We start from the raw sequence: 23,480 nt of genomic DNA, 5'->3' as shown, positions 1-23,480 counted from the left end.
AACAATGGAACCTATTTGCTGAAGAATACTCCACAGGGGTGAATACTGCAAGATCTGGAAGCCAGTGCAAAAAGAAATGGTCAAGTAGTGAGTGTCAGTAATATCTTCATCTTTAAATGGAATTGCAATTGTAAATGTGACCATCTGTATATGTCCCACCCATCAGAAGCGCACCATGTGTGAAAAGTTATATTTTCATCTTTACAGAAGAAATTGGCCCACAACAAAAGGGAAAGAACAGGAGGAGGGCCGCTAAATCTGCACCAACTATCACCCCTGGAACACAGGGTTGCTGCCTTGCTGAGTCGCACCAGCAGAAAAAGAATCAGCTCTGCACAAGCTGGAGCCACACGTGAGGGTGAGGGTGAATCATTAAAATGCATCGTCACCCTTCAAATCAACCTGCTGACTGGCCTGCTATGCGTGAGACTATTCATGCCACCCATCCTGCCCCCTCCTGTGCTACTAACTATGTTCTGTTGTATTTTGCAGAAGAAGAAGACAATCCTGAACACCCTGAAGATCCACTAGAAGATCCAGATGCATGCGCGCCAGACCAAGGTGGGTGGGGGGAGGAGGGGGTCCATGGGAATGTGTTCACGGGAGAATGCTGATCGTGATATGGATCAGTCCATAGTACAGGGCATCACACTGCCAGAAACCTCTGTGAGCTCCGTGGCGACATTCCATGGTTGCGGGTCCCAGTGGTGGTGGTAAAATGCATGTTGGAACACCCAGTACCCCACCGTCCCAGCCTGCGCCTCATACTGGAGGGGTGCCGCTAGGCAGACCCACGGCGAGGGGAGGGAGAAGCCGACCAGTCTCTCCTGAGATGCAGCCTTCATCAGATGTTAATCAGGTTATGTCATTGGGTGAGGAGACCAATGCCCTTACAAGATCACTCGTGGCGACCGTCAGTGGGATGCGTGATGAGGTAGCGACGCTGTCGGGAGAAATATCAGCACTGAGACGGGAACTGAGGGTGGGCATTTCAGAGGGTGTGCAAACGATGGCAGATACCATGAGGGAGCTAGCTGCTGCAATAAGGTCATAAAGGCTGGATACTCAAATGCCACTCCCACTTCAATCCACGCACCAGCCACCGGTGAGACCCAAGCCGGGCCCCCAACTACCCCCCCCCACCACCACCATCACCGACCCTATGAGGAAGTGCACTTTCCCCGAGATGTGGGTGAGAAATGGGTGCCTTTCTTTGCTGTTGTTGTTGTTGTTGGTGCATTGTAAAATATCCAATAAAAGATATTTTGCATTAAAACTGAATCATGTTTCATTAGGAACACACAACATTTAGGAACAACTGTAAAAAGCAAAAATCCCTCACCCCTACAGTCATGTGTGCCGTGGCCACATACACTGGCCTAAGTTAGTTTGGAATAACTTTTAGCTGGCCAAATTTGCTTCTATTGCCAAAAGAGGCATAAGTGGCTGGTCCCGCCCCCTTTTGGAGAGAAGAAACGAAACTAGAAAAAACCTAACTAACTGACTTACACCGGAGCAAGTTAAACGGGGAAATGTGCGATTTTTAAGTTACTCCAAAAAAAGCTACTCATTCCAAAAAAACCAGGGCAACTCCTGGGGAAATTTGAGCCCAATCGCCCCTATCAGTAGAAATATCCTCTCTGCATCCATCTTGTCAAGCCCCCTTATTATGGGCCCAACTTTGGCCATGACTTGCATCAATTTTTTTCGAGTAAGTTATTTTTCTGGCGTAAGTTTAAAAAATGCCATTTTCCCCCCAAAATTTGCTCCAGAGTAAGTCAGTTAGGTATGATTTTTTTTTAGGTCCATTTTTTTTTCAAAAGGGGGCGTTCCCAGACACTTCCGCCAGTTTTGGCCAGTTATGCCACTTTGGCCAGCAAAACCTTACTCCAAATCGACTGAGGTCAGCGTATGTGGCCAGCTCTGAAAAACCTTGCGGACAGTGAAGAAAAAGCAGCGTACATTCGGCAGATATTAGGGCAGGGATAGGGGAGGGAAGGGAACTGGAGAGGACCTCAACAACCAAGCACCAAACATTGTAAGGAAAAGCTCAACCAATTAAAATACTAATAAAAATGAAGTAAATTTTACCAGAGAAATGTGAGCTGCTGGCTGCGATGTCACAGGGGTGGGGGTGGGGGCGGGGGGTGGGGGGCGTAGCCAGAGAGAGAGAGATGCTGATATATAAAACACTCCTTCTCTCCCCACCCCACGGCCAAAACACTCTTTCTCCCCCCCAAAAACTCTCCTCCTCTCCCCCCCCAATACACTCTTTCTCTCCCCCTCAAAACTCTCCTCCTCCCCCGCAAAACTCCGCTGCGCCCCCCCCCCCCCCCGACTAATCAAAATTCTCAAGCACATAACCACTAAATAAAAAATAAAACCGAAGTTCTACCTCGCCCGGGAACTCAGCAGGCCGGCCAGCCGGTGCGGGAGGCCACTCGGCCGGGGATAGGGTGCAGAGGGATCAGGCATCTCTTCGGTCGGGGATAGGGGCTGCAAGCATCGGGTCCTGCTCACAGCCCGCAGGACATGCTGGGAGGGCAGGAGCATGCGCGCAGACTTCACTGCGCATGTGCACAGGTGCCGGCAGTGCTTTCTGCACTGGCCTGTTGCTCCGCCCCCCCCCCCCTTTCAGACTGCACGCCATGCCATGACTCCAGGGACTCCGAAGAGTGGCCAGGATGGGGGCCCTTTTTTCCGGAACCCTCTCCAGCGCACAAAGTCGGCGCGCTTCAGGTTAGTGCGTCGAAATAACGGCTTGGGCAATGTTGGGCCCTATGTTATAAGTTTCAATAAAATCACCTCTCATTCTTCGGAACTCCAATGTGTATAGTCCCAACCTACTCAGCCTATTCTCATAAGGCAACTCCCTCATCTCTGGAATCAAGCTAGTGAACCTTCTCTGAACAGCCTCCAATGCAAATATATCCTTCCTTAAATACGGAGACCAAAACTGTATGCAGTACTCCAGGTGTGGCCTCACCAAGACCCTGTACAGTTGTAACAGGACTTCTCTGCTTTTATTCTCTATCCCCCTTGCAATAAATCCAACATTCCATTTGTCTTCCTGATTACTTGCTGTAGCTGCATGCTAACTGTTTCAATGCACAAGAAACCCCAGATCCCTCTGTACTGCAGCACTTTGCAATTTTTCGCATTTAAATTATAATTTACTTTTCTACTATTTCTGCCAAAGTGGATAACCTCACATTTTCTCACATTATACGCTATCTGTCAAATTTTTGCCCACTCACTTAACCTGTCTATATCCCTTTGCAGATTTTTTGTGTCCTCACACATTTCTTTCCCACCCATCTTTGTATCATCAGCAAACTTGGCTACCTTACACTCAGTCCCTTCATCCAATTCATTAATATAGATTGTAAACAGTTGAGGACCCAGCACCGATCCCTGCGGCACCCCACTAGTCACTGTCAACCGGAAAATGACCCATTTATCCTGACTCTCTGTTTTCTGTTAGTTAGCCAATCCTCTATCCATGCTAATATATTACCCCCAGCTCCGTGAACTTTAATCTTGTGCAGTAACCTTTTATGTGGCACCTTATCGAATGCCTTCTGGAAATCCAAATACACCACATCCACTGGTTCCCCCTTATCTAATCTGCTCGTTACATCCTCAAAGAACTCCAGCAAATTTGTCAAACATGATTTTCATTTCATAAAACCATGCTGACTCTGCTTGATTGAATCATACTTTACCAAATGTCCCGCAATGCTTCCTTAATAATGGACTCCAGCATTTTCCCAACGACAGATGTTTGGCTAACTGGTCCATAGTTTCCTGCTTTTTGTCTGCTTCCTTTTTTAAATAAGGGCGTTACATTAGTGATATTCCAATCTGCTGGGACGGCCCCAGATTCCAGGGAATTTTGGTAGATTACAACCAATGCAACCACTATCTCTGCAGCCACTTCTCTTAAGACCCTAGGATGTAAGGCATCAGGTCCAAAGGACTTGTCCTCCTTTAGTCCCATTATTTTACCTGGTACTACTTCATTAGTCATAGTGATTGTATTAAGTTCCTCCCTACCTATAGCCCCTTGATTATCCACTGTTGGGATGTTTTTAGTGACTTCTACCATGAAGACCGATACAAAATATCGGTTCAACGTCTCTGCCATTTCCCTGTTCTCCATTATTAATTCCCCAGTCTCATCCTCCAGCGGACCAACATTTACTTTAGCCGCTCTTTTCCTTTCTATGTACTTGTAGTAACTCTTACTATTTGTTTTTATATTTCGTGTTAGTTTACTTTCATAATCTATCTTCCCTCTCTTAATCATTTTTTTCAGTCATTCTCTGCTGGCTTTTTAAAAATTCTCAATTCTCTGTCCTCCCGCTAGTCTTGGCTACCTTGTATGTCTTTGTTTTCAACTTGATACCATTCTTATTTCCTTAGTTAGCCATGGATGGTTATCCCTTCTCTTACAGTCTTTCCTTCTCATTGGGATATATTTTTGTTGTGAGTTATGAAATATCTCCTTAAATGTCTGCCACTGCTCTTCAACTGTCCCAATCTTTAGTCTATTTTCCCAGTCCACTTTAGCCAACTCTGCCCTCATACCTTTGTAGTCCCCTTTATTTAAGCTTAGGACCCTGGTTTGAGAACCAGCTTGCTCTCCCTCCAACTGAATTTGAAATTCAACTATATTATGGTCACTCATTTCTCGAGGATCTTTTACTATGAGATCATTTATTAATCACGCCTCATTACACAGTACTAAATCTAAGATAGCTTGCTCCCTGGTTGATTCCACAATGCACTGTTCAAGAAAACTATCCCAGATACACTCTATGAACTACTCCTCAAGGCTATCCTGGCCAATTTGCTTTGTCCAATCAATATGAAGTTTAAAATCACCCATGATTATTGCTGTTCCTTTTTTACAAGCCTCCATTATTTCTTGATTTATACTCCGTCCAACTGTGTAGCTAATGTTAGGGGGCCTATAGACTACGCCCACCAGCGACTTTTTCCCTTTATTATTCCTTATCTCCACCCAAACTGATTCAACCTCTTGATCCTCTGAGCCAATATCGTTTCTCACTAATGCACTGATCCCATCCTTTACTAACAGTGCTACCCAACCTCCTTTTCCTTTCTGTCTGTCAAATACCCTTGAATATTTAATTCTCAGTCCTGGTCACCTTGCAACCACCTCTCTGTAATGGCTATCAGATCACATCCATTTGTATCTATTTGTGGCATCAGCTCATCTATTTTGTTACGTATGCTATGTGTATTTAGACAAAGAGCTTTTAAATTTGTTTTTTTACCCTTTTTTCCTGCTTGTTTCCTCTGTCCTTCAAACTCACTTTCTTCATTTTTGCTTTCCAATTCCAGCTTTACTCCCCTCCTTACTAAATCTATTCTTAGGTTCCCATCCCCCTGCCAAGCTAGTTTAAACCCTCCCCAACAGCACTAGCAACCCCCTCCCGCGAGGATATTGGTCCTGGCTCTGTTGAGGTGCAACCCGTCCATTTGTACAGGTTCCACCTCTCCCAGAAATGGTCCCAATGCCTCAGGAAACTAAAGCCCTCCTGCCTGCAGCATCTCTCCAGCCACGTATTCATCTGCTCTATCCTCCTATTTTTGTACTCACCAGCTCGTGGCACCGAGAATAAGAACATTCTTTTATCCACAACTCCAATTTATCCACATTGTACAATTTCCAGTAAAAAACAAGAATAATAACAATCAAATTTAGGATGGAAGGAGGCCCTCCAGTGAGAACAGAATTTACAGAATATTGGGCTCAATTTTTCCCAATGCCATTTTTTGGCGTATTGCCAGAGTTACACCCATTTTCTTGGCCCCAATTACTCCAAAAAAATAAGTAGTACGTTTCCCCATTTTATTTTTTGAAATTGGCGTTGCGCAACCTGTCCTGTAGCTTCGGGGGGTAGAGCCTAATGGCTGCGATGAAAAAATGATGCTCCCCCCTTCTGCGCATGCGCGAAAAATGCCCAGTACAGCTCCCGGTCTGCATTCGGCCATTTTTAAAGAGTTAGTTGTATGTGAGAACTTTAATTCTCATTGGAAAAATCAGAGCTGCAATACAAGATGCAATGCAGCTCAAGGACCAAGAATTTCCTACAGGATGAAGTGCAGGCACTAGTTACTGTAATTAAGGCCAGATGGCACGAGCTGGACACCAGCAGAGGTCACATAAAAGTTTCACCAAAAGAAATGAAGAAACGCTGGAACCAACTTGCAGAAGATTACTGTGCAATAGTGATCACCCTGAGGTCTGAAGGCCAGTGCAAAAAGTGGCAGGACCTTGGTCAAGTAGTTAGTGTAAGTAATACTTTCATTTATTCAATGAAATTGCAATTGTAAATGTGACCATCTGTACATGTCCCACCCAGCAGAAAGACACCCTCTCTAAAAAGTTATATTTTCATCTTTGCAGAGGAAAGTGGCACACAACAAAAGGGAAAGAACTTGAACAGGAGGAGGCCCGGAAAATCTGCACCCACTGACTCCCTTGGAACAGAGGGTCGTTGCTTTGATGGGGCCTGCCTGGAGAAAAGCAACCACCACTGCACAAGCTGGGCCCACATTCGAGGGAAAGGGTATGCTGTGTATGGAGAAAGAGTCAGACTGAACACTGTGAGCTCAAAGTAAAGTGTGACCTTAGTCTTTTATTGCAGGTCTCCAGACCTCCAACCTGTGAAGCCTCCTTAAATACCTGTGCTCCTAAGGGATTATGGGATCCCTTGGGACTCCCAGGGATGAGCCCTCTGGTGGCTGTACAGAGTAAATACAAGTTTACACATATAACAGGGTAAGTCCTGCAAATTCCACAGTCTGGTTTTGCTAAATGTTAAGTACTGCACGGGGTAGTCATGCTTCGGTTCATGGGGATGTCTCCGTCAGCTACGCTTCGGTTGATGCAATGTGCTATCATTCATCGTGGCCCTTCAAATCAGCCTGCTGCCTGTGCTGTGTGAGTCTACTCATTACACCCACCCTGCCCCCTCCTCTGCTGCTAACCATTTGTCTGTCCTGTTATATTTTGCAGAACTTGAGGCCAACCCTGACGATGCAGAAGAAGTTTCAGACAAGGACGAGCCTGAAGAGGAGAACATCTTCCAATCCCACCTTTCAGACCAAGAGCATTGGGTAAGGAATAGGGGGAGGTGATGGATGAAGCCACCACTGATATACTCACTTTGGAGGAGCTGCAGGTGCCACCCATTGAGTTGCCAGCCCCTTTCCTGAGTGGTACGAGTGCTGTTGGGACATTCCATGGATTTCCACTGTCCGAGGCTGCGGGTCCCAGTGGGGTGCAATGAGGCACACCCAGGGCCCCACCGTCCGAGGCTGCGGGTCCCAGTGGGGTGCAATGAGGCACACCCAGGGCCCCACTGTCCGAGGCTGCGGGTCCCAGTGGGATGCAGCGAGCCACACCCAGGGTGAGGAGGGGAAGGCGAGCTCGACAGCGCTCTCCTGAGCTGCAGGATCTAATAGATGTGGTTCAGATGATGGCAATGAGTGCGGAGTGCATTGACCTTACGTGATCACTCCTGGACACCATCAGTGGGGTGGGTGATGAGGTATCGGGACTGTTGGGAGAAGTAACAACACTCTCACGAGAAATGGGAATACTGTCCGAGTACATGAAGGAGGGAATGTGTCAGGCAGCTGATGCACCGTCAGTGAACATGAGGGAGGGAATGTTGCAGGTAGTTGAGGCACTGTCAGGGCACATGAGGGAGGGAATGTCAGAATTAGCTGCTGCAATAAGGGAACACGTCCAGACCCCGCGCCCATTGACAGAATCAACTGCCACTCCCACTCCAATCCCCAGACCAGCCTCTGAAGAGGCTCAAGCCGGGTCTTCCACATTACCGCCTGCCTCCCCACCACCCCACCGCCACCCCCCACCCCCGCATCAAGATGTACGCATTACCCGAGCTGTCCGAAAGAATAAGCTTGGTACCAAGCCGAGAAGTGCTGCGCCACCACCTGCAGGCAAGGGTGGAGTCAACAAGACCAAGCGCAGCGGGCGGTCTCAGAATAAGGTGGAGGAGAGATGGGTGCAGCCTTTTTTTGCTGCTGCTGTTTTTGTTAGTGTTATTATTATTGTTGTTACTGTTGTAACTGTTCTCAAATTAAAAGTTTTTTTGTAAGTTATGTAAATTTACAAGTTTAAAAGTTTGTAAGTGATCTTAAAGTTTGTAAGTGATCTTAACTGAAAACTTTAAAGTTTGATACAAGAATATTTGTTATTAATGTTAAGTTAAGTACAAACAAGTGTTAAACTTTGAATAAATATATTTTAAATTATAAATGAATAATTTCCATTATTAATACAACTTTTTATACTAAAGAAGAATCATTTCCATTATTTGTTCCATTAACACAACACAACAGTACGGAACAGGCCCAAACAGTAAACATGGTCCATTTGGAAGAGTTGCCGCTGAGCCTTCAGATAGCAAAGTGTTCAGGGATGAGTTGCTAGTGTAAGGCTCCGGCAATCGTTAAAGGGGCACAACAGCCCGCCCTCCTCCGCCGTCGTGCTCCGGGTTCAGATAGTTGCATGGCTTCCTCTTCCTCGTCCTCGTCCTCCTCCTCCTCCTCCTCCTCCTCGTCATCTGCATCTTCCTCCTCATCATCAGCCACTCTCACCTCAGATGGGTCTTCAACTACCAGCTACTGCTGTCTCATGGTGGCTAAGTTATGCAGCATGCAGCACACAACAGTGGACTGACTGACAATCTCAGGGGAGTATTGCAAGTAGCCTCCGGAATGGAACAGGCATCGGAAACGCTGTTTCAAGATGCCAATGGTCCTCTCTATTATGCTTCGTATCGCAATGTGTGACATGTTGTATTTCCGATTAGCTTCCATCCGGGTTACACGTAGGGGAGTCATGAGCTAGGTGGCAAGGCCATACCCTTTGTCTCCTAGTAGCCAGCTCTGCCCTTCTGGCTGCTGCTGAAACATGGCAGATATAACGCTCTCGCATAGGATGAACGCATCATGGGTGCTCCCAGGGTATCTTGCACCAACTGACATGATGTGATGCAGGTCGTCACAAACGAGTTGCACATTCATTGAGTGGAAGCCTTTTCTGTTCCTGTACATCACGGAATCCTTCAAAGGTGCTCGTAAGGTGATGTGGGTACAATCAATGCAGCCCTGTAGCTTTGGGAAGCCAGCAATCCTGGAGAAGCCCGCAGCCCTGTAGCTTTGGGAAGCCAGCAATCCTGGAGAAGCCCACAGCCCTGTCGCGCATTGCCTGGGTGGTCATGGGATACTCTATGTAGTCATTCCTCTGGGCATTTGGTGCAGAAGTCACTTGCCGAATGCAGATAGGTGTTGAAGTTGAGAGATGGAGAACACATCCCCAGTTGTGGCCTGGACTTATCCAGATGCAATGAATGAAAGTGCAGCTGTAACCTTCACTTCAACTGACAAAGCAGTCCTCCTGACGCTTCTAGGGTGCAGGTCTGCTTTCACCAACTCACAGATCTCGGTTACAACTGCTTTGTGGAAACGCAACCTTCTGACACAGTCTGCATCACCCAGGTGCAGGTATGAACGCCTGTCTCGATATACCCGATGTGGGTAAGGCCTCCTGCCCATCATCTTATGTGCTCTGAGGTTCCTCATGTGATGACGTCGAATCAATTGTCTCCTCCGCAGCACCATCGTGCAGAAGGCTTGCACGAGGTATGGCATTGTTAGTATTGCCCCCATGAATAAATTGCACCTTTGCAAGAAGCTCAAAATGGCAGGCAGGACAAGCTTCTTTGTTGTCTCTCTCCCCAAGCATGGACCACAGCCAGGTCTGCGCATGCTCAATAGGCTTGCTTGGATCGGGAAACACCGCGCCCCCACCCCACCCCACGCCCCCGGGCTTCATTTAATGCGTTGTGGCATAGTGTAAGTGTTCTCCTCCCTTCAGTTCAGCTTCCACACACCCCTACCCCTCCTGGGCTTCTTTTCAAGCCGAGCCCATGTCTGCGTGAGGGACTGATTCTGCCGACCAACGCTCCGACCCTTGAGCCCGGTTTGGAGACGTTCGCTGGTTTCGTGGCACTTTTTTAAAAAATCCGAACTTAAAGAATTGCATGAAACTTTCATTTTCTGCATTTTCAGTTGGAAAAATTTAAGCTTGATGATACAAATTTATGTGTTCTTGACTCCCTCCAAAACCTTGCCGAAAAATAATGGTGTCTTTCTGCGCCGATTTTTTAAGTGCCCAGAAGGTTTTTTGGGAGTGGTCACATACGCCATCCTAGGAGAAATGTAAGTTGGCCAAACTTGCTTAATTGTGAAAAACTGGCACAGACATCAGGCTATGACGCTAAAAAAAACGAACCCAAAAAATCGTAACTAACTGAATTACGCTGGCGCACAATCTTTGGGGAAACTTGGATTTTTTAATTTAGGCCAAAAAAAGCGGCGCACTTTCCCACATTGTATGTAAAGTGGTTGAGACATTTCTGAGAGTTATGATAAGGTTGTATATGAATGTAAATTTTTGACTGAAAAATGATCTGGGAATATTACTAGTAGAAGATCAAGGGGCTTAAGCTGCTAGTATTTATTTATCAGAAAGAATTTTGAATTGTACAAAGAAAAGAGCTTAGGACGAAAACAGATTGACCAGATCGTCCAACTCCTTGTTTTCAGGTCCCTAGCACTTTTTTCCTCAAAAATTTAAAATCCTCTTTATGTATTAGTTTCTTTCGCAGGGGAGTACACACCTGATTTCATGTCAGCCGTGATTCAGTTGGTCGCATCCTCACCTCTGAGTCAAAAGGTTGTGGGTTCAAGTCCCACTCCAGAGACATAAGAACATAAGAACATCAGAAATAGGAGCAGGAATAGCTCATACGGGCCCTCTAGCCTGCTCCACCATTCATTAAGATCGTGGTTGATCATCGACCTCATCTCCACTTTCCCGCCCGATCTCCATATCCTTTGATTCCCCCCAAACCTCCAAAAATATAGCTATCTCAGCCTTCAATATGTTCAAGGACTCAACATCCACAGCCATCTGGGGCAGAGAATTCCAAAGATTCATAACCCTGTGAGTGAATAAATTCCTGTCTTAAATGGCCCACCCCTTATCCTGAGACTGTGTCCCCTCGCTCTAGACACTCCAGCCAGGGGAAACAACCTCTTGGCTTCTACTCTGTCAATCCCCTTCAGAATCCTGTTTGTTTTAATAAGATCACCTCTCATTCTTCTCAACTCCAGAGAGTATACACCCATTCTACACGATCTCTCATCGAAAGACAGCCCTCTCATCCCAGAAATCAATCAAGTGAACCTTCGTTGCACCACCTCGAAGGCAACTATATTCTTCTTTAGATAAGGAGACTAAAATTGTGTACAGTACTCCAGGTGTGGTCTCACCAAGCCCCTGTACAATTATAGCAAGACAACATGGCATTTGCTCACCTTATTACTTGCTGTACCTGCATGCTAGTTTTCTGTTTTTTGCACAAGGACACCCAAATCTCTCTGAACACTAACATTTAAAAGTTTCTCGCCATTTAAAAAATATTCTGTTTTTCTATTCTTCCTACCAAAGTGAATAACCTCACATTTCCCTACATTATACTCTCAATCTATCTATATCTCTTTGCAGATGCTTTGTGTTCTCCTCACAGCTTACTGTCCCACATAACTTTGTACCATCAGCAAACTTGGATACATTACACTCGGTCCCATCATCTAGGTCATCAATATAGATTGTAAATACCTGAGGCCCCAGCATTGATCCTTGCGGCACCCCACTAGTTATAGCCTGCCAACCTGAAAAAGACCTGTTTATCCCTACTCTCTGTTACTATCCGTTAACCAATCCTCTATCCATGTTAATCCATTACCTCCAATCGCATGATCCCTTATCTTGTGTAATAACCATTAATGTGGCACCTTATTGAATGCCTTTTGGAAATCCAAATGTACTATATCCACTGGTTCCCTTTTATCTACCCTGCTCGTTACATCCTCAAAAAGCTCGAATAAATTTGTCAGACATGAGTTCCACGTCATAAAACCATGTTGACTCTGCCTAATTGTGTTATGATTTTCTAATTGCCCTGATACCACTTCCGTAACAATGGCTTCCAGCATTTTCCCGATGATTGATGTCAGGTTAAATGGCCTATAGTTCCCTGTTTTCTCTCTCTCCTTTCTGGAATAACAGTGTTACAGTTGCTACCTTCCAATCCGCTGGGACCGTTCTAGAATCTAGGGAATTTTGAAAGATCACTATTTCAGTAGCCACCTCTTTTCGAACCCTAGGATGTAGGCCGTCAGGTCCAGGGGATTTGTCGGTTTTTAGTCCCATTAGTTTCTCTAGTACTTTTTCTCTGCTTATATTAATTACATTAAGTTCCTCATCCTCATTAGACCCTTGGTTCCCCACCATTTTAGGTATGCTTTTTTTGTATCTTCTACTATGAAAAAGAGACAAAATATTTGTTTAACGTTTCTGCGATTTCTTTATTCCCAATAATAATTTCTCCTGCCTTAACCTCTAAGGGACCAGTGTTTACTTTTGCTACTCTCTTCCTTTTTACATACTTGTAGAAGCTCTTACAATCTGTTTTTATATTTCTTGCTAGTCTAGTATATCCTTTTTTTTAAGTCATCCTTTGCTGGTTTCTGAAACTCTTCCAATCGTCAGGCTTACTACTATTCTTGACAACATTATAAGCTTCTTTCAATCTAATGTTATCCTTAACTAGTTAGCCACGGATGGATCATTTTTCCTGTGTAGTTTTTGTTTCTCAATGGAATGTATTTTTGTTGAGAATTATGAAATATTTATTTAAATGCTAGCCACTGCTTATCTACTGTCGTACCTTTTAATCTATTTTTCCAATCTACCTTAACTAACTCGCCCTTCATACCTATGCAACTGGTTTTATTTAAGTTTAAAACTCTAGTTTCGGTCTTGGGCAAATCACTCTCAAACATAATGTGAAATTCTATCGTATTATGATCACTTTGCCCCAGATGATCCTTTAATATGAGATTGCTAATTAACCCTGTCCCTTGAGCACAAAATCTAGGTTGACACTCCAGTGCAGTACTGAGGGAGTGCTGCACTATCGGAGGTGCCATCTTTCAGATGAGACAACAACATGTATTCATATATAGCCCCTTTAACGTAGTAAAACACCCCAAGGCGCTTCACAGGAATATTATAAGACAAACAAAGAAGACGTTAAACCGAGGCCCTGTCTGCTTTCTCAGGTGGACGTAAAAGATTGTATGGCACTATTTCGAAGAAGAGCAGGGGAGTTATCTCCGGTATCATGCCGAATATTTGTTCCTCAATCAACATCACCAAAACAGATTATCTGGATATTATCACATTGCTGTTTGTGGGAGCTCGCAGTGCGCAAATTGGCTGCCGCGTTTCCTACATTGCAACAGTGACTACACTTCAAAGAGTAATTAATTGGCTGTAAAGTACTTTGGGGTGTCCAGTGGTCGTGAAAAGTGCTATATAAGTGTAAGTCTTTTTCCAAATCATAATACACAATGGTATTAACTACTGGGTTAGTTTACACTTACTTACCAAGCTGCCACACATATTTGATTCACCTGGTCCTTTGAGTTCATTTTTTAGTACCCAAACTTTCTCATCAGAATCATAGAATCATACAAATTTACAGCATGGAAGGAGGCCATTTTGGCCCATTGTGTCCACGCTGGCTGACAAAGAGATATCCAGCCTAATCCCACTTTCCAGCTCTTGGTCCATAGCCTTGTAGGTTACAGAACTTCAAGTGAATATCCAAGTACTATTTAAATGTGGTGAGGGTTTCTGCCTCTACCACCCTTTCAGACAGTGAGTTCCAGACCCCAACCACCATCTGGTTGAAAGAAAGTCCCCTCAAATCCCCTCTAAATCTTCTACCAATTACTTTAAATCTATGCCCCCGGATTGTTGACCCCTCTGCTAAGGAAAATAGGTCCTTCCTATCCACTATATCTAGGCTCCTCATAATTTTATACACCTCAATAAGGTCTCCCCTCAGTCTCCTCTGTTCCAAAGAAAACAAACCCAGCCTATCCAATCTTTCTTCATAGCTAAAATTCTCCAGTCCAGGCAACATCCTCGTAAATCTCCTTTGTACCCTCTCTAGTGCAATCACATCTTTCCTGTAAAGTGGTGACCAGAATGGCACATTGTACTCTAGCTGTGGCCTAACTAATGTTTTATAAAGTTCAACCATAACCTCCCTGCTCTTGTATTCTATGCCTTAGCTAATAAAATTTTCTGTATGCCTTCTTAACCACCTTATCTGCCTGGTCTGCTACCTTTAGGGATCTGTGGATGTGCACTCTAAGGTCCTTTTGTTCCTCTACACTTCTCCGTGTGCTACCATTTAATGTGTATTCCCTCGCCTTGTTAGCCCTCACCAAATGCATTACCTCACAATTCTCTGGATTGAATTCTATTTGTCAATGACCAGTTAATTGATATCTTCCTGCAGTTTTCTTCATTATCAACCACACAGCCAATTTTTGTATCATCTGCCAACTTCTTAATCATAACCCCTACATTCAAGTCGAAATCATTGATATATCACAAAAAGCCCTGCAGAACCGACTGGAAACAGCCTTACAGTCATAAAAACACCCAGCAACCATTACCATTTGCTTCCTGCCTCTCTCACAATTTTGGATCCAACTTGTTACTTTGTCTTGAATCCCATGGGCTTTTACTTTCGTGACAAGTGTACCATGTGGGACCTTATCAAAAGCCTAAAATCCATATACACTACATTAAACGCACTACCCTCATCGACCCTCCTTGTTACCGTCACAAAAAATTAAATCAAGTTAGTCAGACACGGCCTTCCCTTAACAAATCCATGCTGGCTGTCTTTGATTAATCTGTTTCTTTCTAAATCAAGATTTATCCTGTCCCTCAGAATTTTTTCCAATAATTTTTCCACCACCGAGTTTAGGCTGACTGGTCTGTAATTACTTGGTCTATCCCTTTCTCCCTTTTGAAACATCTAACTGTATTTTCAACAATGCTAATAAAGACTTGCATTTATCATCAACATCATCATCATCATAGGCGGTCCCTCGAACGAGGATGACTTGCTTCTACGTGAGTTCACAGATGTTTCAATGAAGGACCCGATGTTCTAGTCCTGAACTCCAATTGAGGGGGTAGAAGATGCCTGTGCATGGATTTTTTTAATGTGTGGTGACCGTTGAGCCACCGTGGAGAAGATCAGCACAGACTTATTGGACTGAATGGCCTGTTTGAGTGCTGTAACATTCCCCGATTTAATCCCATCTATCTCTTTCAGATACTGATCTATCTGATAGGCACTTAGAAAATAAGAACATAAGAACATAAGAAATAGGAACAGGAGTAGGCCATGTCATGTTTGTAACCTTCACATAACTGTAACCATTATGTAACAACACTGTACACTGTATACACCTGAGAAATGCACACCTTGACCACAGGGGGTGAACTTGTGAGAGACACTCCTCATCTGGTCATCCAGGTATATAAAGGGAGGTCCCACGCAGGGTCAGCACTTCTTGGTCCTGGGAATAAAGGTTCAGGTCACGTAGTGACCTTGTCTGCAGTACATGCCTCCTGTGATTCTATAGTAAGGTGTAAGGACACTACATTTGGCGACGAGAAACGGGAATCAACGATCCACGAGGATGGCCACTGATAGCACAGAGGAACGGTACTGTGTTGGTGAGGACTGGGACGATTTTGTTGAGAGGCTCCAGCAGAGCTTTGTCACGAAGGACTGGCTGGGAGAGGAAGCGGCTGACAAACGGAGGGCGCATCTACTGACCAGCTGTGGATCCAAGACGTATACGCTGATGAAAGACCTGCTCGCACCCGAGAAGCCGGTGGACAAGTCCTTTGAAGAGCTCAGCATACTGATCGGTGAGCACCTCAAACCGGCAAGCAGTATACACATGGTCCGGCACCGGTTCTATACACACTGGCGTCGGGAGGGAAAAGCATATCGGACTTCGTTGCGGACCTTCGGCGTTTGTAAGTTCACAGACGCCTGCAGGGGGGAGATGTGAAGGGATTTCTTCATTGAGGGTATTGGTCATGCTGGGATTTTCAGGAAGCTTATTGAAACCAAGGACTTGACTTTGGAAAGGGCAGCGTTGATAGCTCAGACCTTCATGGCAGGGGAAGATGAGACCAAGATCATTTATGCGCGTAGCCCTGGTTTCAATGTGGCGATGGACCAGGGAGTTAACATTGTAAACGCGACTCAGAACCCCGCAGGCAGGCAAGGGCAATTCGAAACCGCCCAGGCAGCAACAGACTCTAGGGTGGGCCATCAACAGAGACAATGGCAGGGGGATCGGCAATTCACGCCATCACAAGGGACAATGCGTCCCAGGATGGGACCATTGACACTCACCAGCAGAGTGTTCAGGAGTAATCAAAGAGACAATCAGAGAGGAATGCTTGGTAACATTATTTTGTTCACAACAATCTCAGCTCATGCTGGAGGTGCGGTGGCAAACATGCTGCGAAAACCTGTAGGTTTCAACAATTTATCTGTAGAAACTGTTACTTCAGTGGACATTTGGCCAGAATGTGCAGAAAGCCCACAGCGAGGCTAATTTATAAGGCAGAGGAACCAGAAGAGGGGTCTGCAAGGCAGGTTGATGCTTGGAGCAAAGCTATGGACGCTGAAGTCCAGCGGGTTCATGTGGCAGACATTCACAGCTCGTATACCAACACGCCACCGATGATGATGAAAGCTGACATAGGAGCCAGCCAGTTGATTATGAGTGCCCAACAATTTGAAAAACTATGGCCACTCAAAGTTAACAGGCCCAAGCTGCTAACACGCATTGACACGCAGTTACGCACGTACACCACAGAGAACATCCCAGTGCTAGGAGTGCAAACTTGGTGGTCACACACAATGGATCGGAGAACCGGCTGCCACTCTGGATTGTCCCGGGGAATGGTCCCGCGCTCTTGGGGAGGAGCTGGTTAGCCGAGATGAACTGGAAATGGGGGGATGTGCACACCATTTCATCTGTGGAGCGAAGTTCATGCTCACAGGTCCTACAGAAATTCGATTCACTTTTTCAACCAGGTGTCGGGACCTTTAAGGGCACCAAAGTAGTGATACGCATCACCCCGGACGCCAGACCATTGCACCACAAAGCCAGAGCCGTGCCGTATGTGGTGCGTGAGAGAATTGAGAATGAGTTGGACAGGCTGCTAAGAGAGGGCATAATTTCGCCTGTTGAATTCAGTGACTGGGCAAGCCCCATCATTCCTGTCCTTAAAGCGGATGGCTCGGTCAGGTTTTGTGGCAATGACAAGGCCACCATCAATCGAGTGTCACTACAGGACCAATACCCGCTTCCGAGAGCGGAGGATCTTTTTGCCACACTGGCAGGTGGCAAGCCGTTCACCAAGTTGGACCTCACTTCAGCCTACATGACTCAGGAACTGGCTGAAGAATCTAAGCTTCTGACCACCATCACTACGCACAAGGGGCTATTCGTTTACAACAGGTGTCCGTTTGGCATTCGTTCAGCAGCCGCTATCTTCCAGAGGAACATGGAAAGCTTGCTTAAATCCATCCCTGGAACAATCGTATTCGAAGATAACATCCTAATTACGGGTCGAGACACCGAGGAACACCTCCACAACCTGGAGGAGGTGCTAAGTCGACTGGACTGGGTAGGCTTGCGACTAAAGAAGTCCAAGTGTGTGTTTTTGGCCCCAGAGGCGAGTTTTTGGGCAGGAGGGTTGCCGCAGATGGAATCCGACCGACCGAATCCAAAACGGAGGCGATCTGTCGCGCACCACATCGAAGTTGCGGTCATTCCTGGGACTCTTGAGCTACTTCGGGAACTTTCTGCCGAACTTAAGCACATTGTTGGAGCCGCTACACGTGCTTCTGCGTAAGGGTTGTGAATGGTTTTAGGGGGACTGTCAAGAACGGGCTTTCAATCGGGTGCGGAACCTGCTTTGTTCTAACAAGCTATTGACCTTGTACAACCCCTGTAAGAAACTGGTTTTAACGTGTGATGCATCATCCTATGGGGTTGGGTGCGTGTTGCAGCAGATTAATAATGAGGGCCAACTCCAACCTGTGGCTTATGCCTCCAGGTCGCTCTCCCAGGCAGAACGAGGATATGAGATGGTTGAAAAGGAAGCACTCGCATGTGTCTACGGGGTGAAAAGATGCACCAGTACCTTTTCGGCAGAAGGTTCGAGTTAGAAACGGACCACAAGCCGTTAACATTCCTGTTGTCCGACAGCAAGGCTGTCAATGCCAATGCGTCAGCTCGCATACAGCAGTGGGCCCTCACGCTGGCTGCGTATGACTACACCATACGGCACCGGCCAGGCACCGAAAATTGCGTTGACGCGCTCAGCAGGCTCCCACTGGCGACCACTGAGGAGTCGTCGGAGCAAAGCGCGGAGATGGTCATGGCCGTTGAGGCTTTCGACACCGCAGGCTCCACCATCACAGCCCGCCAGATCAAAATCTGGACCAACAGGGAGCCCCTCCTATCCCTGATAAAGAAATGTGTCCTGACTGGGGATTGGGTGCCCGCATACGGAGCGTGCCCCGAGAAGGTCAGACCGTTTCACAGACGGATGGACGAGCTCTCCATCCAAGCTGACTGCCTGCTATGGGGCAGCTGGGTAGTCATGCCTCAGAAAGGAAGGGAAGCATTCATCAGGGAACTCCACAGCGAGCACCCAGGCATCATGCTAATGAAGGCCATTGCCCGGTCACATGTATGGTGGCCAGGAATTGACTCAGACCTGGAACACTGGGTTCGCAGGTGTACCACGTGTGCTCAGCTGGGAAATACCCCAGGGAGGCCCCACTCAGCCCGTGGCCCTGGCCCAACAGGCCATGGTCACGTATTCAAGTAGACTACGCGGGCCCGTTCATGGGAAAAATGTTCCTGATTGTTGTCGATGCATACTCGAAATGGATCGAGTGCATCATATTGAATTCGTGCACGACATCCACCACTGTGGAGAGTCTGCGTATAGTCTTTGCGACCCACGGCTTGCCGGACATCCTGGTTAGCGACAATGGCCCGTGTTTCACTAGCTATGAATTCCAGGAGTTTATGTCGGGTAATGGTATCAAACACGTCAGGACAGCACCGTTCAAGCCGGCTTCCAATGGCCAGGCGGAACGTGCGGTTCAAATCATAAAACAGGGCATGCTCTGGATTCAAAGACCCTCCCTTCAGTACTGCCTATCGCGCCTCCTGCTGGTCTATAGGTCCCACCCGCATTCGCTCATGGGAGTCCCGCCCGCAGAACTACTCATGAAATGCACGCTTAAAACGCGGCTGTCCCTCATTCATCCAGCCCTGTCAGACATTGTTGAGGGCAAGCGCCAGTCCCAAATCGAGTGCCATGATCGCAACTCAGTGGGGAGATGCATAGAAATCGATGACCCTGTATTCGTTCTCAATCATGCTTTGGGACCCAAGTGGCTTGACGGTACTGTAATTGGCAAAGAGGGGAATAGGGTCATAGTGGTCAGACTTAATAATGGGCAGATATGTCGCAAACATCTGGACCAAGTAAAGAAAAGGTTCAGCATGGACACTGAGGAACCTGAGGAAGATCATGAGATGTTACCCACACCACTGCCAGTGAATGAGCAACAAGGACATTCACCAGCATGCACAGTCCCTGCGATTAGCCCGGACAGGCCGGAAACACCTCAAGCGACAGAGACGCATGCCAAGGCTCAATCACCAGAGCCCCAACTGCGGCGCTCCACGAGAGAGCGTCGACTGCCTGAAAGACTCAATCTTTGACCCAAAGACATTGGGGGGAGCTGATGTCATGTTTGCAACCTTCACATAACTGTAACCTTTATGTAACAACACTGTACACTGTATACATCTGAGAAATGCACACCTTGACCACAGGGGGTGAACTTGTGGGAGACACTCCTCACCTGGTCACCCAGGTATATAAGGGGAGGTCCCTCGCAGGGTCAGCACTCCTTGGTCCTGGGAATAAAGATTCAGGTCACGTAGTGACCTTGTCTGCAGTACATGCCTCCTGTGATTCTATAGTAAGGTGTAAGGACACTACAGGCCATACGGCCTCTCGAGCCTGCTCCGCCATTCAATAAAATCATGGCTGATCTTATCATGGACTCAGCTTCACTTCCCCGCCCGCTCCCCATAACCCCTTATCCTCTTATCGCTTAAGAAACTGTCTATTTCTGTCTTAAATTTATTCAATGTCCCAGCTTCCACAGCTCTCTGAGGCAGCGAATTCCACAGATTTACAACCCTCTGAAAGAAGAAATTTCTCCTCATTTCTGTTTTAAATGAGCAGCCCCTTATTCTAAGATCATGCCCTCTAGTTCTCGTCTCCCCCATCAGTGGAAACATCCTCTCTGCATCCACCTTGTCAAGCCCCCTCATAATCTTATACGTTTCGATAAGATCACCTCTCATTCTTCTGAATTCCAATGAGTAGAGGCCCAACCTACTCAACCTTTACTCATAAGTCAACCCCCTCATCCCCAGAATCAACCTAGCGAACCTTCTCTGAACTACCTCCAAAGCAAGTATATCCTTTCGTAAATATGGAAACCAGAACTGCACGCAGTATTCCAGGTGTGGCCTCACCAATACCTTATACAGCTGGAGCAAGACTTCCCTGCTTTTATACTCCATCCCCTTTGCAATAAAGGTCAAGATACCATTGGCCTTCCTGATCACTTGCTGTACATGCATACTATCCTTTTGTGTTTAATGCACAAGTACCCACAGGTCCCACTGTACTGCAGCACTTTGCAATCTTTCTCCATTTAAATAATAATTTGCTCTTTGAGGCATGACCTCTCACTTTCCGACATTATACTCCATCTGCCAAATTTTTGCCCACTCACTTAGCCTATGTCCTTTTGCAGATTTTTTGTGTTGTCCTCACACATTGCTTTTCCTCCCATCTTTGTATCATCAGCAAACTTGGCTACGTTACACTCAGTCCCTTCATCGAAGTCGTTAATATAAATAGTTAGGATCCCAGCACTGGTCCCTGCAGCACCCCACTAGTTACTAGTTGCCAACCATTTATCCCGACTCTCTGTTCTCTGTTAGTTAGCCAATCCTCTATCCATGCTAATATATTACCCCCAACCCGTGAACTTTTATCTTGTGCAGTAACCTTTTATGTGGCACCTTATCAAATGCCTTCTGGAAGTCCAAATACACATGGTTCCAGTTATCCACCCTGTTCGTTACATCCTCAAAGAACTCCAGCAAATTTTTCAAACATGACTTCCCCTTCATAAATCCATCCTGACTCTGCCTGACTGAATTTTGCTTTTCCAAATGTCCTGCTACTGCTTCTGTACTAATGGACTGCAACATTTTCCCAGCCACAAATGTTAGGCTAACTGCTCTATGGTTTCCTGCTTTTAAAGCATTTCTAGCATTTTTTTAAAAAAATTGTCATAGTTTACCTCTGTAAAATCTCATTTTCAATTTCATGTGGTAGTTGTAGAGATGCTGAAAATCCTGAAAGTTAACTGCTATGTTAAAACAAAGCATCTAATAAAAATAAAATTCTAGACAAATTTCATTAAGTGATTTCATGTGAATGTGTTCATTCATTTTAATGCTGTGATCTTACATCAATGTGACCTGTCCACATGGGAAAAGGATACGTTTAGTAGAATGTTCCAAATGAACATCAGTTAGTGAGTGAAGTGTCACTGCAGGGGAAAAAAAGTCTTAGAAAAATAGATAGTACATCATCAATTGGAAACGTGTACTCATAGCACCATAAGAAAGATCAATTAGTCCTATTTCAGTGATGTCTTGAGATGAAATGGAAAAGCAATTCGGATAAAAGATACTGTGCTTCATTGTTAAGCCCATGAGATGTGATTATCATGAAATTACTTTCATTCCACAGATGGACATAATGGAATGTGTGACTGTGTAAACTGTAACAGCTGTCTTCTGTTCACCCAAATACTGCAGAAAATCTGGCATAAAACAAATATTCCCCAAGTAACCACACTACCATCACTGAACATTTATATAGCACTGTTCACGACCTCAGGATATGCCAAAGCGTTTTATAGCCAATGAAGTAATTTTGAAATGTATTCACTATTGTAATGTCGGAAACTCAGAAACCAATTACCAGCAAGGTCCCACAAACAGCAAAGTGATAATGATCACAAAATTCTGTTTTAATGATGTTGGTTGAGGGATAAGTATTGGCCAGGACATTGTTGAGAACTCCCTTGCTCTTTTTTCAATAGTGCCACGGGATCATATGCATCCACCTGAGAATGCAGACAGGGCTTCGGTTTGTCTCATCGAAGGAGGGCATCTCCGACTGTGCAGCACTCTCTCAGTACTGCACTGGTGTGTCAGCCTAGATTTTGTGCTCAAGTCTCTGGAGTAGGATTTGAACCCACAACCTTCTGTCTCAGGTTAGAGCGCTACAACTGAGCTACGGTTAACACCTCAATGTTTTCGCCTCCAATACCCGATCTGGCAGATTATTCCAAATGCTTGATACTCTTTGAGTAAAGAAAAAAATGGAAGAATATAAAAAAGATATAAGGAAACAACAACAACAACGACTTGTACTTATATAGTGCCTTTAACGTAGTAAAATGTCCTAAGTGGCTTCACAGGAGTGCTTTAAGTCAAAACAAATAAATTTGACACCGAGCCACATAAGAAGAATTTACAGCAGATGACCAAAAACTTGGTCAAAGGGGTAGGTTTTAAGCATCGTCTTAAAGGAAGAAAGAGAGGTAGAGAGGCAGAGAGGTTTAGGGAGGGAGTTCTAGAGTTTGGGGCCTAAGCAGCTGAAGGCACAGCCACCGATGGTCAAAAGAGCAGAATTTGAGGAGCGCAGACATCTCCGGGGGTTGTGAGGCTGAAGGAGATTACAGAGATAGAGAGGGGTGAGGTTATAGAGGAATTTGTAAACAAGGATGAGAATTTTGAAATCGAGGCGTGCTTAACCACTGCAGCCAATGTAGGTCGGCAATCACAGAAGTGATGGGTGAACAGGACTTGGTGCGGGTTAGGGTTGCCGAGTTTTGGATGACCTCAAGTTTATGTAGGGTAGAATGTGGGAGGTCAACGAGAAATGCGTTGGAGTAGTCAAGTCTAGAGGTAACAAAGGCATGAATGAACACCCCTGTTTGCGATACCGGCTTGCTTTTTGACTCCCGTACGCCCCGCAGCGTGCCCTGCTGAGATCACCTGGGGAAAAAGGCGGTCTGAACTATACTGGCTGCAGTGAGGTAAGTAATGTTCACCTCAGGTAAATGTGATTGGGCTAGACTTTCCACTTCACATCGCCCATATATTGCCCATATATCGCCCATGTATCGCCCAAAACGGCCTTTCATCACCCATTTTGAGAAAAAGTGGAAATTCAGGCTGGATCATCGTCG

This window comes from Pristiophorus japonicus, chromosome 2, assembly GCF_044704955.1.
Source record: "Pristiophorus japonicus isolate sPriJap1 chromosome 2, sPriJap1.hap1, whole genome shotgun sequence".
NCBI lineage: Eukaryota > Metazoa > Chordata > Chondrichthyes > Pristiophoridae > Pristiophorus > Pristiophorus japonicus.
This window is presented reverse-complemented; position numbering follows the sequence as displayed.